Source organism: Neophocaena asiaeorientalis, unplaced genomic scaffold (assembly GCF_003031525.2).
Source record: "Neophocaena asiaeorientalis asiaeorientalis breed wild unplaced genomic scaffold, Neophocaena_asiaeorientalis_V1.1 scaffold667, whole genome shotgun sequence".
Taxonomy (NCBI): Eukaryota; Metazoa; Chordata; class Mammalia; order Artiodactyla; family Phocoenidae; genus Neophocaena; species Neophocaena asiaeorientalis.
The window spans coordinates 565,292-582,317 of record NW_020173385.1 but is presented as its reverse complement, the minus strand read 5'-3'; positions in this window follow the sequence as shown (position 1 = coordinate 582,317).

The following is a 17,026-nucleotide window of genomic DNA, read 5'->3' as shown; positions in this document are numbered from 1 at the left end:
TAGACCTAAGATGGAGGGTATTGGAAGAAAAGTCCAGAATAATGTAAGAAACATTAGACCTTGTGAGTAGACCTACTGGACTCTTGGCTACCATAAATGTCATCACCGTCATCATTGTCAGTTGCTCCGGTCTTCATCACCATCACCATCACCGCTGCCACCACCATCTCCACCCCCATTGCCACGTTTATTGCTATCACAGCCATCAACATCACCATCCTCACCATCGCCTCCACTACCACCTTCACCACCACAGCTTGCACCATTAGTCTCAACATCACTAACTCTTCCATCAGTCACCGCCATCACCACCTCTAATATCACAAGCACCACATCTGCCATCATCACCACCTTCCCCACCATTATCACTACCTCCACACTACTATCTCCACTTCCACCATCATCGCTAACACTACCACTTCAACTGTCATCACCCTCATCCTCTTCCTCGTCACCATTTCTGTCCCTAACAACCATCACCACCTTCATCATTATCACTACCTCAGTCACCATTACCAAGTCCATTAACACCATTGCCATTACCACACGTGCCATCGCCATCATCACCTCTATCGTCACCCCCTCTATTGTCTTTCTCACCTTTACCTTCATCAGCGCCATCACCGTCAACGCTATTATTGTTAACACCTTCCTTGCCACCATTGACACTGTCACTGTATTCGTTGGCAGTAATATTATGATCACCACCACCACCATCTTTATCATTAATGAAATATATTGTTGTGGTTCGTGCCTTCAAGGACCCATAGACAATTGGTAGGTACTCAGGCAGAAAGTAAAGAGCGTAAGGACAGAGAACAGAAGTGTGGGAATTTTGAAGTCCCCAGATGTCCATCTGAACTGTGGCCAGAGAAGTGTCCCCATTCAGGGGTGCAGCTCTATCTTGGAGAGTGAGGGAAGCAGGACGGGACTTCAGACCTACAGTAGCAGATGGTAAGGGCAGCCAGCCACCGCCTCCCAGAGTACATGGGAAGTCAGCCCCAGCTGAGCCTCAGAAATGACCAGGGCCAGGCCAGGCAAGATGGTGCCCTGAGAGACAGAAGCCAAAGGACAGGGCATAGGGGTAGGCTAAAAATGCCGTGGAAGGGCGCTAGGGAGATATAGAGTGGTTGGCTCTTAGACTCAGTCCCTGGTTGAGGAGCATTTCTTCAACGTATCCAGATGTCCCTGGATCACCCTGGAGTTTTGGTCACCTTCCATGTTCTCAGTCACCAGAGCATGGAATGGCCCTAGGACCAGCCTCTGTGATTCACTGAGAGGCTGTGACACCCAGCCTAAAGGAGATTCCACTAGACCCAAGGAGAGGGAGGAGGTGGCTTTCCCAGTGCCGTTGCTTTCCTCTTGCCTCCCCTCCCTTCCAGAGCCTCCTGTTCTCTCCCTTCTTCTAATACCCCCTCCTCTCTCAACCCCTTCTCCCACTACTGCCTGCACACCTGGCACCATTCCCAGTCTCCCCTCCAGCCTGCCTCCCAGCATCTGCTCCTTAGTTCCCTGCTGTTTCTTCTCCATCTTCCCGGCTTTCTCTTATCCTCTGCTGGACAGGCAGGGCTTTGAAATGCATCGTGTGAGGACCACATAGCATCCTGGAGGAGACTGTTTCTTAAGCTCACAGACTGCCCTGTTGAGGGCTGTTTCTCGAATCTCTGGATAAACTGTCCTTTGCCCGCTTTCATGCCATGAATCCTGATGCTGAGAGGGGAAGAGGCTTCTTAAGTCATCAGCTCCATGCACCCAAGTCTAAGCTTCTCTCTGTGCATGTGGCCTTTGTTCCTGCTTCCGTCCAGGGGACATCCCCAGGGTCTGCCCAACACCTCCAGCCTCTCCTGTCGGGTCTTCCTTCACACACTCGGCCCCACACTGGCACGTACATGCACATACTCACACTCCCCAAACAGCAAAGATGCCCCTGACAGCCAAGCTCTCCACATACCAATTATCATCGTCATCATCTTGTACACTCACCATGGGCTAGGTCATGTACTAGGACTTTCGTCTACTTTCACACATTTCCTGCTATGTCCCTGTGAGTTGGGCATCTGTACCCCCTCTTCTACAGATGAAACTGGGACTTAGATAAATTCGGGGACCCATGTACCACCATACAAAAAGTGTAGAGCTGGGATTCCAGCCCAGGTCTGTCTGACTTCGGAGTTTGTGCCTTGAACTCCAAACTACCGCACTCTCCTGCCTGCATCCGCTCCTGTGTAGACATACGCAACAGCATGCCACATCCTCTTGCCCACACGTCAAACACACGTGGTACACGTGCTCATAGAGCACGCACTCCATACCCAAAGTGCCCACATCTCGTACACTGTACACACATACACAGAACCCACCCCCAGGAAGAACACGCCTGTTCAACCTACTCGTTTGATAAACACTGATTGAACATCTACTGTGTGCCCACCCAAGTAGCTCTGCCCAACATCAAGCACTGTGCTCACCCAAGAGAGGAAGAAAATGAGCAGTCCTGAGTGCCTACCATATGCCAGACCCCGTGTCAAAGGGAGTCCATGGTGTCGAAGGAACATGCATGAGCCTGCATATACATGCGTGCACGCACGCATGCACACACACATGCTCTCTCTAGCTAGAAGTAGTCCGGGGCCTGCCACTCCTGGGGCCCTGAGACCCAAGGCAGGCAGAGGAGACGGGAATAGAACGTGATTATATAGGTAGCGAGGGGAGGTGGAGAGGCTAGTGGTTACTGAACCCACTGAAATGAAATCTGAAGACTCCCCGACTGCACAAGCTAGGAGGCAAGGACCTCAGAGGTCTTCCATTCCTGCCCCACCAATGAGTTATACTTGTTAACAAAGGCAGCCCAAACTGGGAAGTACTGTGTCCTGCCAGCCTTCACAGGCTCTGGAGCCCAAGCTACCTCTCTGGGCTCCAGGGACTCTGGGCGAGCATCTGTCAGCTTTCTCGTGCTATCCCACCACTTTTGGCATGACTTCGCTCTACTTAGCTCCCCAGTAAGGGAAACAGACAGGAAATGAAAGATAACTAGGCAGTTTGAGAGGATTAAGGATAAGGGAGAGCAACATAATTATGTCATAGTTGCTATTGGACAGGAGAGCAGACCAAGGGAAATGTAAATGGCCTAAACCAGCCCATTACAAGAGCAAAAGGACAAGGCCAGCAAGCAGATAAGAGTCTCGAGCATATGGGACAGAAACATTTAATCACCCAGCAAGGCTGCAACCCCAGCCCAGCCTACCAGGGCAATGGACCCAAGTATAGAAAGTCAGAGAAGGATCTTGATGGGCTCGCATGGGGCAAAGAAGCTGCTCTGTGCCAGCTGACCTGGCAGAGCCTCTGACACAGGGAGAGAGGTGGGCTTCGTAGCTGGCATCCCTTTAGTCTGGGAGCTAAGCCAGCTCCTTCCATGTCTTGAAAGAAGAACTCTGAGCCCAAGGACTCCAAGCGCAGGGGATCTCTAGTCAACGTCATGTACTAGAAAGTTCCCTGGACTGGGAGTCAATGGGCCTGGGTTCCACACCCAATCTTGTACCATCCTAGCTGTGTGGCCTTAGACACCCTCTCTAGACTTGTACCTCCATTTTTTTATTACAATGGATGGGCTTTTAGAAGGAAATCAATTTCATAGTACTGGTTTTAAATCTTTTTTAAGTTTATTTTTATTTTAACCATCTACTTTTATAGATTCTTTTTCAGAAGTTTAAAATTTTGTACATATGTACATGTACATATTTGTTTAGTTTGGGTTCATTTCTATAGTATTTTGTAAGAATTAAAATAAACATTTGACCACCCGGTTAAAAAAAATAGAAGAAGGAAACGTATTGAAATAATAACAGCTCACATTTAGTGAGCAATTCCTCTATGAACTAGCACAGAGGTTGGCACATATTTTCTGTAAGGGGCCAGGGAATACAATCTCTGTCGCAACTACTCAACTCTGTCGTTGTAGCACAAAAGCAGCCAGAGACAATGGGTAAACAAATTAACCTGGCTGGTTCCAATAAAACTTTATTTACCAAAAGCAAGCAGAGAGCCAGATGTGGCCTGCAGGCTGTAGCTTGCTGACCCTTGAACTAAACACTGTACTAACCGCTTTATTTACATGATCTCATCTGATCCTCAAACAACCTTGGTAAGTAGACACTACTCTTGTTATCCCCATTTGTTAGATGGGGAAAATGAGGCACAGAGAACGTAAGCAACTAGCCCAATGTCATACAGCTGGAAAGTGGCAGAGAGCCTGTCTTTGAGCTCCATCAGTTTGGCTCCTGAACGCATGGTCTTAATCTGTACCGCATGCCCTTCCAGGATAGGAACGATGGTAATATAACAAATACTAATTATTACTTGCATTTCCATAGGACTTAAATGGTTGCAAAAGACCTACCAGAAACACCAGCCATTCTCCCTGAGGCGCTGTGACCATGACCCACTGGTGTGTCACAATCTTGCACAGTGTGTCGAAAGTCATTTGTTGCTAATAATAGCCTTAAAAATGATTTACGGCTATTTTAATAAACTAGAGTTGACCCAATGTTATCCCTCTAATAACGTCCCTCTCGCTCACTTGCATTCAGATATGTTTCCTGGAAAGAGTGAAAGGGCTGGAGTTCCAGCCGCCTTGCCAGGAATGCCTGGAGAGGATGGCGGTCAGAGGCTCGGCATCTGTCAGTTACTGGGAGAGAAGCAGGGGGCAGGCGAAGCACGGCTGATACGGCCAACTGCCCTGGATCGTCATCAAGGCTCAGGCAGTCAGGATAATTATTCCCATTGGACAGCTGAAGAAACCGAGGCTTATGGAGATGTAGCGAGGGGCCCGAGGTCACATAGGTAAGAATGTCAGACATACGCTACTGTGAATGGTAAGAGTCAAATATTACATTAGAGAAAAAGGCAAGGAGCCAGACTGAATGGTGTTCAAATCCTGCCTCTAGCACTTATGTGACCAGAATCTCTCTCGTTGGGCCTCAGTTTCCATATCTGTAAGATGGGGACGTAGACACCACCACACATGACAGGTCTTGTTGGGAGGCTCAAAAATGAGATAATAAGGAATGCCTGAGGTTGCTGGGTTGTTTTGCCTGGACGAGTGAAAACTCAGAGAGAAGAAAGGGGGTGAGAACTCACCTTTAAGGAGCATATACTATGGGCCAGGAAAGCTCCCAAAGCGATCTCAAAAAATCCTCCTAGCAACTCGGAGGTGAGAATAGCTGTCTCCATTTTACAGATAAAGAAGCTGAGTCTTGAGGTCATCTGGCTGGAAAGTGTGGTAGACTGAACTGTGAGTCCAGAGTACTCTGAGCCTCAGCGGCCTTCAGTCATGTGGGCGGAGTGCCAGATGGGAAAGCAGAGGGGTTCATGCAGTCATAGATACTGCTTGAGAGCTTGCTACGTGCCAGGCATTGTTCTAGGCACTGAGGATACAGCTCAGAACAAAACAAAGTCCCTGTGCCCACGGAGCCAGAACTCTGAAGGGCAACTATGCACACTTTGGGCTTTCTCCCATTTTGTGGTGCCATTCCACATGTACAGAGGGGCAGAGAAAGGGATGATCCCGGGCCAAGTGTCTGCTCTCTTCCTCAGCGTACCCCCATAAACTCTTCCCAAGGGAGAGAAAAAGGAGCACTGTCTACCCCAAGCCCTCACCCCAGCAAAACATGGCATCCTGAGTGGCTGTCTGCCCAGCCAAGAACAAAGGCTGGAGGCGACAGCATGTGCCTTATCCCAGGATGTGAGGGCTCAAGACACCATCCTGGCCTAGACCTGACCCTGGTGAGCTGTCCTTGGGAACAATGGTTCAGAGGCGTCTTCCCCAGGACTCCCACCAAGGATGGGAAGTAGGGTTCGGGACAGGCTGGCCTGGGCATTGTTTAGAAGGCACGTTTCCCGGCTGACTCGGCAGTCAGAGTGCCTGAGGTACTGGAGTGGGCTCAGGAGGGCCTACATCTTTCCTCCTGTCCTCCAGGACAAAGCCACTATTTCTACTATCATCTTCCTGCTCTTGGAGGAGGCCGCAGGGGCTGCAGAGCTGAGCTCTACCTCCTCTGGCCCAGGACACAGGCTTGCACGCGCCCACACTGCCACACAGGAGTTGCTGCCCTGAGCCAGGAGTCTGAGAGATTCAGACCCACCCACAGCACAGGCCGTTTCTCACACACGCTGGAAGCGGGCGAGTGCCAGGCGGTGGGACAGCGGGATGCCTCACATAGCCAGGCCGAGGGCAGCTTGCTGGCAGGGCAGTCCTCCAACGGTGAGTCCAGGAAGCTCGTGGCCCATGGGTACACACACAACAGCTAGGTAAGGTGGCAGTCAGCTAGGAAGGGCTCTGACAGCTGGCCAAGCAAGTGATCCGCCAAGCGCTCACTAGCCAGGTAAGCAGCCTGCCCTTCGCTCACACAAGGCCTGAGTGGGGGCTACAGGCACAGGCCCCCGGTGAACACTGGGGAGGGGGCAATATCGAGGCATCCAGGCAACCAAGAGAAAGCACTAAACCCTCAGCAATTCTGTGCCTTTGATCACACACACAGGCCAGCCCTGGCCCTGCCTTCCACATGTCCACATTTCTTCTGCACATCTGGAAAGGGTGCTGGGCCTTTGGGCCTCACCTCTGTGTGAACCTCTTCTTTGATCACACCAGCCACAGGGAGAGAGAGAGAGTTTGGGAGGGGAGTGAGCAGAGAAATTCTCCCTTTCTCTGCCCCTCTGTACACAGCTCACCAAGGCTCAGAAAAGTCAAGTCACTTGCTGAAGGTCCTCCAGCAAAATATGCAACCACCGTTCTAAGTCCTGACCTTCCATGGGCCGAGGCCTCAAGGAATCCCATAGTATCAAGTGGAAAGGACTGGGGAATGTGCCCCCGGATGACAGAAAAGCAGAGAGCCACCTGTTTCTTCTTCTCCATCTTAACCCTGTAGATAAATATAACACCCCTCCTGTTACAGCCCTTGGCTGTTTACAGGGTGCTTTCAGCTCGTTCCTCCATTTAATCCTCCCAACAGCCCTGGGAGGAGGGCATTCTTCTTCTCCCCATCGTATAGACGAGCAAACTGTGGCTCGTTCAGGCAAAGTGACTTGCCTGTCCAAGGCCACTCAGCATGGAAGAGTTGGCATCGGGATTTTAGGTCAGGTCTGTGGTCCGTAGAACACTTGAGCGGCCCCTCCACTTCCAGTGGAAAACTCTAAGGCTATAAGTGAGAAGGTCTGACCTGCTGCAAACAGGGTTTGAGCTTGAAACGGAATAGGTACTTACTGACGGGCTGGTCCTAGGGTATTGTCATGTCTGACTGTTGATGCCAGCCTGCCAGGCCTCCCATCGATCCCCAGCCCTGACACCTTGTCTGCAGTACTCCCAGCCCCTGTGGATGCTACCTGGCTGGCACTAGGAGCAGGGGCCTAGGCCTGCCTACCCAGCTCCTCGAGTCAGGCCGCCCCCTAGCTCCTCTCCCTGCTCTGCCTGTGGCATGGCTCAGGGGCTGGGGGTGGTGCTGGGAGGGAGCCCGAGTCATCCTCAGGCCAGGAAGCACAATGCTTGGCAAGGTTCCTAGGCCCAGCTAAGGAAGGAGCAGGAGCATTGAGTTACAGAGGCCGCCTAGGGCAAGGGGGAGGCAGTGTAGAAGGGGTGTCGGTGAGTCCGTGGAGATGGGGCACCCACAGCAAACTGAGGTCCACAGGCTCCAGCCAGGGAAAGGACCCAGGGAGCACTAGGGCCACCTGTCAGGGACAAGGCACAGATTGGCCAGGGAGACCTTTATTCTGTCCAGCCCTCCTTCCCAAGCCAGGATCTCCAGCCAGGGCCCTCTCTCCCAGAGGAGCTGTGTGACAGCCAGGACCCTTCCAGAGGAGGGATCCCCTCAACCCCACCAGGGGAGGGTGCCACCTCCTGCCACCTCCCTCCACCTCTTCCTGTCCCGTCCTTGGCCAGCAGTGTTTCAAAACATACTGGTTCTTGGCTGGCTGTTGACTTAGGAGTCAGAAACGTCAAGTTTCGAATTCATTCCCACAGCTTCAGCTCTCACCTCATGTCAGACCGGGCCAGTCCAAACTGCTCCTTGAGCTCCAGGCCCACAGACTTGCCAGCTGACTCGATATGTCCTCTGGGGTGACCTCCCATACCTCCAGCTCAACTGGGCCTAATCTAAACTCATCTCTCCCCAGCTCCGAAGATAAAATCCATCCTTTGTCTCCAGGAGTAATATCACCTTCCGTCGGCCGTGCATCATTCTCGACGTGCCTCTCTCCTTCCTTCCTCCGGTGCTCATTGACCACGTGCCAGTGCTGGGCACGGAGCTGGGGGACAGTGGTGAACGAGTGATTGCGACCCCTGCCTGTCTACAGCTGACAGAAAAATCCCTGTCCAGGTGACTGAGGGCTGAGATAAGAGCTGTCCAGGGGGTTGAGGGAGTCTGTAAGAGGAGTGGGGATTGTGGAGGACCTCCCAGAAAGCTGAGGCCTGATCAGTGAGGAGGCCGGAGCACAGTATGTGGGGTTGTCGGGCTGGGGGAGGGGTGGCAGGGAGGGCACACTGGAGCATTCCAGGTGGAGAGGGGCATGTATCAAGGGCGAGGGTAAGGGAGCGTGTGCAGCTAGTGGGGGACCGGGAGAAGCTGCATATAGCATACCTGGGAGGAGATGGAGTTGGAGAAATGGCTAAGCACCAGGGCACCCGGGCCTCGTAGGTCACTGGAAGTTTAGACTTTATTCCAGGAGCCGTCAGGAGCTGTTAGAATGCTTTAAGCAAGTGAGTGAAACTCTGATGGGAGTTTCACTCGCTTACAGTCTTCCTCACGCTGACATTCAAGTAGTGTAGCTCCACAATGGCTCTCTGCCACCTTTGATGCCTTCTGTCATCAACCTCATGGGCCTACACCCAGACTATTGCACTGGCCTCCATATGGTCCCTCGTTTTCAGGTCTTGGACCCTCCCATGCCCCAATCCAGCCTCCAACCGTGAGGGGAAAAAAATATTACATCTGTCAAATCAGATCATCTCACTTACCCTGCTTCAAGTACATCCATAGCTCCCCATGGATTTCAGGATAAAGTCAGGTTTCTCATCCGGGTGAATACACAGACCTTCCGACTCCAAGCAGGCCCGCCCCCCGCCCCGGCTCTGTCATCCTTGGCCTGCTCACACCGTGTGTTCTATCCACGAGGCCCAACGTGCCAGCTCCCCAGAACAGCAAACCTCCGGGCATTTGCCTCCACTTGTCCTCACTTGAATACTCTTCTCTGTCTTCTGCAATGTCTCCCTTGTGCTTCAGGGTCTTACTCCAATGTCACCAGCCTGCCATTTCCCATCCCCCTTCCTTCGCCCTCACCAAATCAGGGCAGTCAGCGTCTCGCTCCAGTGCTCTCGGGAGCCTCGCCTGTCATTTTCAGAGAGCTCCTTCCAGGGTTAGCTCTGTGCAGCACGAATCTGCCTCTGAGCTTCATCCTGTTGGTGCCTCTGCTCTGTCCCTCTGGAAATGGCTTCCCAATTTAGGCCTCAGGAATTGGCCCCGAAGTCCAGATCTGGCCTAACTTACTCACTTTCTTGCAGGCTTACTGTCAAACCCTGGCTGAACTGTGGCCTCTCCCATCTTGAATCCCAGCAGCTCCTGGGCTGGAGAAGTCTTCCTGGTCAGGGTGTTCCATGCAAGCCTGCTCTCTCCAGCCTCCCCTCTTCCTAGCATTCTGTGGCTAAGCAGCATTGGCTGGCATTGCCTAGGCTGGGATCAGGGCTTGCGTGGCCCCGGAGAGCAGTGGAGGTGGGCGGGGGCTCTCCCTGGCGAGGAAGGCCCACAGTCTGCTATGGATACCTAAGGCCATCTTGGGGAGGGAATGGGGGAGCCAGGCTGGGTCTGCCCATTGAAGTCACCATTTTAGAGGGAGAGGTTAAGTCTGTCCCACGGCAGAGAAACCCATCTTTCCTCACCTACCCAGCTCCTTCCTTTCGCCGGACAGGGGGCCTGCTTAGGCCCAGGGTTGATCGGATTCAAGAGGTGTGGAGACCTTCACACACATTGCCCAAACTAGGGCCAGCTCAGGAAGCTATGGGCTCCTTCCCCTCCTCCCCAACTTCCACATCAGCTGAGTCCCTCCTTCCACATCAGCTTGGGGCCTCTGGGTTGCTTTCAGGAAGGGGGTGCTTCTCTCTACAACACAGCTTGGAAGGGGGAGAAGGGCGAAAGATGGCTTGATATGGATTTTTGTGGTCGGAGGTGATTGGAATCCCAGCTGTGCTCCCCAGCCCCTCCCCTCTCCTTCACCAGCGCCCCTCCCCCTTCAGAGATGGGCAGGGGAGGGAAGGGGGAGAAGAGGGGCTCTGCTGTCCCCTCAGCGCTCTGAAATACCTCGTGAGCGCTGCAGCCAAATTTGCCAAAATGACCAGCAGGCCCCGGGACCTGGCTGTGGGGCAAAACGTTTGAGGCAAAGACTATCCTGGGTGATTTCGGGGCTAGTGCTTCGGAAGCTTTCCCCAGAAAGTAGGCTCTAGTCAGAAGTTCCCAAGGCTGGCTTCACATTAGAATCACCTGGGGAAGACTATTAAAATGCTGATGCCTGGGCCCCAGCCCAGAGGTTCTGTTCTAATTGATCTAGGCTGGAGCCCAAGCCTTGGGTGTTTCTAAGGTGCACGCAGGGCAGGGAACCCTTGCTTCAGAGCAGGATTTCTCAACTTTGACACTACTGACATTTTCGGCCAGACTTACTAGGTGCCACTAGCAGTTAACCTCCCTCCCCAGTCCCTCATATGTGACAAGCAAGAATGTCTCAAGGCATTGGAAATTATCCCCTGGGGAACAAAGTAGCCCTTGATTGAGAACGACTGCTTTAGCGTCAGGGACAGTTTTGAGGTGGAAGCAAACATCCTCTACAAGGGTGGAGCCTCCTTCAGAGCAGCCCCAGGGTCCTGCTGTCCTCCCCTGAGCCCCTCAGGAGATCAGTGGTGACACAGCCTCTCTGATCCCTTGGAATCTGACCTCATTCTTTCCCCCTGGGGACAGAGAACTAGAAACCAAAAGTCACAGCCTACTTGGGGATCCAGGGACCCCAGAGGGGCCTCAGACTTCCTCTGTGACCATATATGCTTCGAACTCGATTTGACAAACATTTCTCGACCACCTGCCAACCAGTGGCCATTGTGCTGGGTGCTGAGGGCCCAGCAGTGAACCAGACAGATGTTGTCCTTGCCCTCGTGGGGACACATGGTCTCGAGCAGGGGTCAGGAACCTTTTCCGTAAGGGCCACATAGCATTTATTTGGGGCTTTGCAGTCTGTAACACTACTCAACTCTGCCGCTGTGGTGTGAAAGCAGCCTTAGACACTACGTAAGGGAATAGGCACGGCTGTGCTCCAATAAAACTTTATTTACAAAACCAGGCAGTAGGCCAGACTCGGCCTGCGGACTGTAGTTCACCGACCCCTGGTCCAGTGGAAGAAACAAATAAGTACCCAAGTATGTACAATCCAGGATGAACGATATGATACAGAGATCCACAGGGCAATGGAGGACAGTGGTAGAGGCGGGATCAGAGCCCACAGGAGGGGCATCTGACCTAGACTGGGGTGGGGGGTGGAGAGAAATTCAGGAAGACGCCCAGGGAAGAGGTGACACCTGAGTTACATCCTAAAGGACACATATAGATTGATGTATAACCTGAGATCCAGAGGTTGGGGAGGAGTTAGCCAGGTGAAGGGTGAAAGGACAAGTGCTTGGGTCTGGGCAAGGCTCAGGAGCAGAAGATGGCCTGGCACACTCAACATGGCAGGGAAGGAGGAGAGCAAGGTGAGATCCTGCAGGCTCTTGAATTTTATTGTTGACCCCTGGGATTTCTGAGCATGGCAGTGATGTGATCTGATTTGTCTTGGCAAACATTCCTTCTGACTACCTTGTGGGTAAACAGGTTGCTGGTGGGGGGCAGAGTGGAAGCAGGAAGAGGGGAGGAGACAACCACAGGCAACAGATGGTGAGGCCGAGACCAAGGTGGAAACCATGGAGCAAAGTGGATTAATTCAGCCTGTGTTGGAGGTAGGGTGGGAAGGACTTGGTGGTTGATTGGTTGTAATAGGCGTCAGGGGAGAAAGGTGTGGAGGATGCCTCCAGGATTCTGGTGGGGATGTAGTGATGCCACCCATTGAGAGAAGAGACACTGGAAGAAGTGCAGGCTCAAGAGGATGGCAGCTGCTGGATTTAGTTGGGACGTGTTGAATTTGAGGTAGGTAGGTAGGTAGGGGACATCCTGGTGGAGATGACCTGTAGGCAATTAGAAATGCTGTCTTTAAGGCCTTATCATAGATGAGCTCCCCTAGGGTGAGAAAGGTGGAAGAGGGAGGGGAGGGGCAGGGAGGGTCTGAAGTCCTGAGAGCCTCCAGTAGGAAAGAGATTATGAAACAGTGGCCAAAGGGTTGAGGAGAAAAGCTGGAGAGTATTGGAGCCCCTTCCTCTCTCTGGTTCTTCTAGACTGCTCCTCAGAGCGCTGAAAGGGTTCTCATCACTCACCTCCAAGATCTCTCTCATTCTGTGGGCACAGCATCTAAGGACACAAGACAAGAGTGCAACAAAGTCTTCTGGGAACACAGGAAGCCCTTCAGCTTTCAGGAACCAGAAGAGGCATCACAACTTTGACGAATAAGGAGGTTTTCCACAGGTCCAGGAGGTGAAAAGGGATGGAAGTGGAAGGAGTGGGGCCGGACAGGGTGGGCTAGACATTCCATGCCGAAGGAGCTGGGTGGGAAAAAACCCGGAGGCAGGACCACGTAGAAAGTGCTGTGGAAATCCTGAGCGGCTAGTCTCTCCCAGCGGGGACCCAGGATGCTGGGAGGAGAGTGGGAGGAGGTAGGGTGATGATAAAGAAGACCGAAGGGAGAGTGAGCACCTTGTGAAGTTGAAGCCTGTGTCAAGCCCACAGCTGTGTGACCTTTGGACACGTCACTAAACCTCATCTGCACTAACACTTTCCCATCCCTCTGGGGACGGGATGGAAGAAAAGCCTTTTAGGCTGTGGAGTTGGTGTGTCTTCAACCCCTAGCTGGTTTTCTAGAAAGACCTCATAGATGGAGAATGTCAAGAAACCCCAGGCGGCAGCCAGAGCTGGCCACAGAGTCACTCACGGGGACCCTGGCCCTGCCCCTACTGCGCCTTCCTGTCTTTGATGACAACTAGGTTTCCCAGCCTGCAGGAAGGAGCCAGGAGAAAAAGAGACTCTGTACTGGGCTCAGGACGAGCCTGATGGAGGCTCCCCAAGTCATTTTCTATTCCCACCCTTGCCAGCCACCATCTGCATCACTTGGGTAGCCCTGGAGAGAGAAGACAGCAGGAGGGGACTTCCATTGCCTGGGTGCCCAACGTGGACCTGACCTGGTGCTTTTTCACAGCTGAGCAAACGGCTAGGAAGCCAGGAAGCAGCGGGACCAGGACTGAAACCCAGTCTCCCTGACTCCCAAACCCATGCTTGCCCTTGTCACCCCAGCAACTACATGAATTAGTTCTAGGAAGGCCTTATCTGTGGCCATGTGTCTGGAGCAGTCTCTGCTGACTCCCTTTGCTCAAGATGGCCCACGGGTTCCCCTCAAAGCCTTCCCTCTCCTTCCCTTCATCTGACCTGTCCTCCCCTGGCATATACCCCCTGCGGCCTACCACTCCCTGCAGCCAGTGGCTGCCCACTCCACTAGGACCCAGACAGATGACGGTGGAATAATTGAAGTGTGCTTCCCATGACCTTGAGCCCTGGCATAGCCAACTTCCCTCGTGGTGTTGGTGTTGATGACAGCTGAGTGGCCAGAGGACACAGAGAGACGGGCCACGTCAAAGCGGGAATGGCCAGGATATCCCAGCCGCCTGACAGGGCAGCTGCCTTCCCCTCCTCATGCAGACAGCTGGGAATACCCCCTGTCAAGTGACAGGTCTCAGCCACTGTCCTCCTCCCCCTCAACCAGCCGGGAACACCCGTGCCAAGTGACGGGGCACAGTCATTTCCTACTGCCTAAGACAGATCCCCACGTCACCCCTGCCAATGGATGGGATATAGCCACCTCCTCCTGTTTCTGTTAGGCACCAAGGCATACCTCTGGCAGCCACACACAGACGTACACAACATTGGGGGCTTGCATGCAGAGCTGTGAGAGACACACGGGGCTCCCAGGAACCCTGTGAGGCTATAGATACAGATACCAGATTCCCTTGGGCTTGTGCACTGATGAACGCCATTACCACCGGGCCCACACGCTGGGTCCTCACTGTGGACCACTGTAGCCAGTGCAGGGAGGAGGCTGCCTGAATGTATATGAATAATCCGGACCCTTCCATGGCCCAGCCCACTCTTCCAATTTGGGCTGCAGGTCCATGCGTGCATACACACATCCCCACATGCCCTTGATCTCAGCTACCTCAACACACAAGTTGTGATGCCAACTCTGGGCAAGGCCCTGGGCTGGGACCTGGGGTAACAGAAAGGAACCAGGAAAGCCCCCCACCCTCACAGAGCTCACAGGATAGGAAAGACCCTCTAGGTGATAAATCCGATGGGAACTTAGGTTCAACTGCAAGAACCATTGCGTGTGGAAGGAGCAAGGTGATATTCTGGCCTTCTGCAGCCTTGCCAAGACCCCACCAAGGGGACTGTGTCCAGTTATGGACCCCACACTAAGGGGTCACAGACCAGGCTCTTTGAGAACAGTCAGAGCTGAAGGGGCTATTTGGTTAGACTCAGGGGAACTTGAACTCTGAGTTCAGACCTCCAAGGGGCTGTCACAGGGAAGATGAGGTGTGTGGCCCCAGGAGACAGAGCTAGGACCCATTGATGGAGGCCATAGGGAGAGCAATTTCAGATGAAACTTCTAACAGATGGCTATGCTGAGATAAGACAAAGTGCTATTAGAGGAAGCAAGCTTCCCATCACTGGAAGTATGCAAGCAGAGTTTAGGTGATCACTGTGTAAGATGCTGCAGAGGGATTCAAGCTCCGGGTGGGGGTTCAGACTTGATGGCCACTAAGGGTACTTCCAACCTCAGGAGCCCATGTCTCTGGGATTCTAATCCAACCCCTTTATGCTACAGATGAGGAGACTGAGGCCCAGAGAGAGGCAGGGTTATGCTCAAGGTCACACAAAGAATTAGTGGTCTCAGAGGACTAGACCCAGAATTCCTCACTCCCCATCTTAGCCCCCCACCCTCACAGAGCTCACAGGATAGGAAAGACCCTCTAGGTGATAAATCCGATGGGAACTTAGGTTCAACTGCAAGAACCATTGCGTGTGGAAGGAGCAAGGTGATATTCTGGCCTTCTGCAGCCTTGCCAAGACCCCACCAAGGGGACTGTGTCCAGTTATGGACCCCACACTAAGGGGTCACAGACCAGGCTCTTTGAGAACAGTCAGAGCTGAAGGGGCTATTTGGTTAGACTCAGGGGAACTTGAACTCTGAGTTCAGACCTCCAAGGGGCTGTCACAGGGAAGATGAGGTGTGTGGCCCCAGGAGACAGAGCTAGGACCCATTGATGGAGGCCATAGGGAGAGCAATTTCAGATGAAACTTCTAACAGATGGCTATGCTGAGATAAGACAAAGTGCTATTAGAGGAAGCAAGCTTCCCATCACTGGAAGTATGCAAGCAGAGTTTAGGTGATCACTGTGTAAGATGCTGCAGAGGGATTCAAGCTCCGGGTGGGGGTTCAGACTTGATGGCCACTAAGGGTACTTCCAACCTCAGGAGCCCATGTCTCTGGGATTCTAATCCAACCCCTTTATGCTACAGATGAGGAGACTGAGGCCCAGAGAGAGGCAGGGTTATGCACTCCCCATCTTGGATCCCCCCCGCTCCTCAGAAACTTCCTTGGAGGATCCAGAAGCTCCCCTCCCCACCCCACATCCTGGGTGGCCTGATACCCTGTGGTCTTCTTTCCCAGCTCCAGCCTGGGCTCAGCTGATGGATGAGCTCCTGGTTTGACTGCCTCTGGCTCCAGCTCCAGTTCCACAGATGGACACTCTCGGGCCGGCTGGCTGAAAGGAAACCCACATTTGACCTGGAGCCAGATGTAGAGCAAAGGAAAATGGGGAAACGGGAGATCCAGAGCCCGGAGGGAGACTAGAGCCTGGGGGCCAGGCTGGGACCCACAGACCTTGCCAACCCTTCAATGCCTAGGTGTTGCTGAGGGAGGCAGGGAGCGTCTTCTGGAGCAGGGACATTAGGAAGTCCAGTGGGCAATGCTAAGGGCCCCATAGACCCCAGTAGAAATTCCAAAGATATGGGAAACTTTCCTCATTCATTTCAGGCTTCCCTAGACCTCACCCTGGATATCCCCCAGACCTTTCTTCTCTGAACAGAACCCTACAATTCAGTCCTTTCCCTCTGCCTTCATCCTGCCAAACGCAGAGGACTTCTGTCCTAACCATCAGGACATGGCAGGGCAACTTGCTAAACCATCACCCATCTCCTGTCCTGAAGATATTCTCACCCCATCCCTTAGCATGTTCAGGTTAACAAACTACTTTCTGTGTCCTCCTGGGTCCTTTGCACTTACAGATGAGGTAAGCATGATTACCTTCATTTTAAGAAAAAGGAAACCGAAGCCAAGAGACTCTCAGTGACTTTCCAGCTACCTTTCATGAACAACCAATGATGTAACACGTGTTAATTGTGGGGGAGGAGGTACTACGGATGATGACTTAGAAAAGTGACCCTAATAGTGGACTTTCAGGCACCATTTCAGGCCCATGAGGGAGATGTGTGGAGCAGTCATTCCAAAACACCACCCTATAGATAAGAGCCTAAGAATCACCTGAGGAATTGACAAATATATGGTTCTGTGTGTGCATGCACATGTGCACATATGTATTCTTGGGCTCTGTTCTAAATGATTTTGATTCCATAGCCATTAGGTATGCCCAGGAACCTTTATTCTTTTAATTATTATTATTTTTTTTTAGTTTTATTGCTCTTTATGTTTTTTGAATATTTATTTATTTACCTGGCTGCGCCGGGTCTTAGTTTAGGCATGCAGGATCTTCCCTGCCGCTTGTGGGATCTTTGCTGTGCCATGTGCT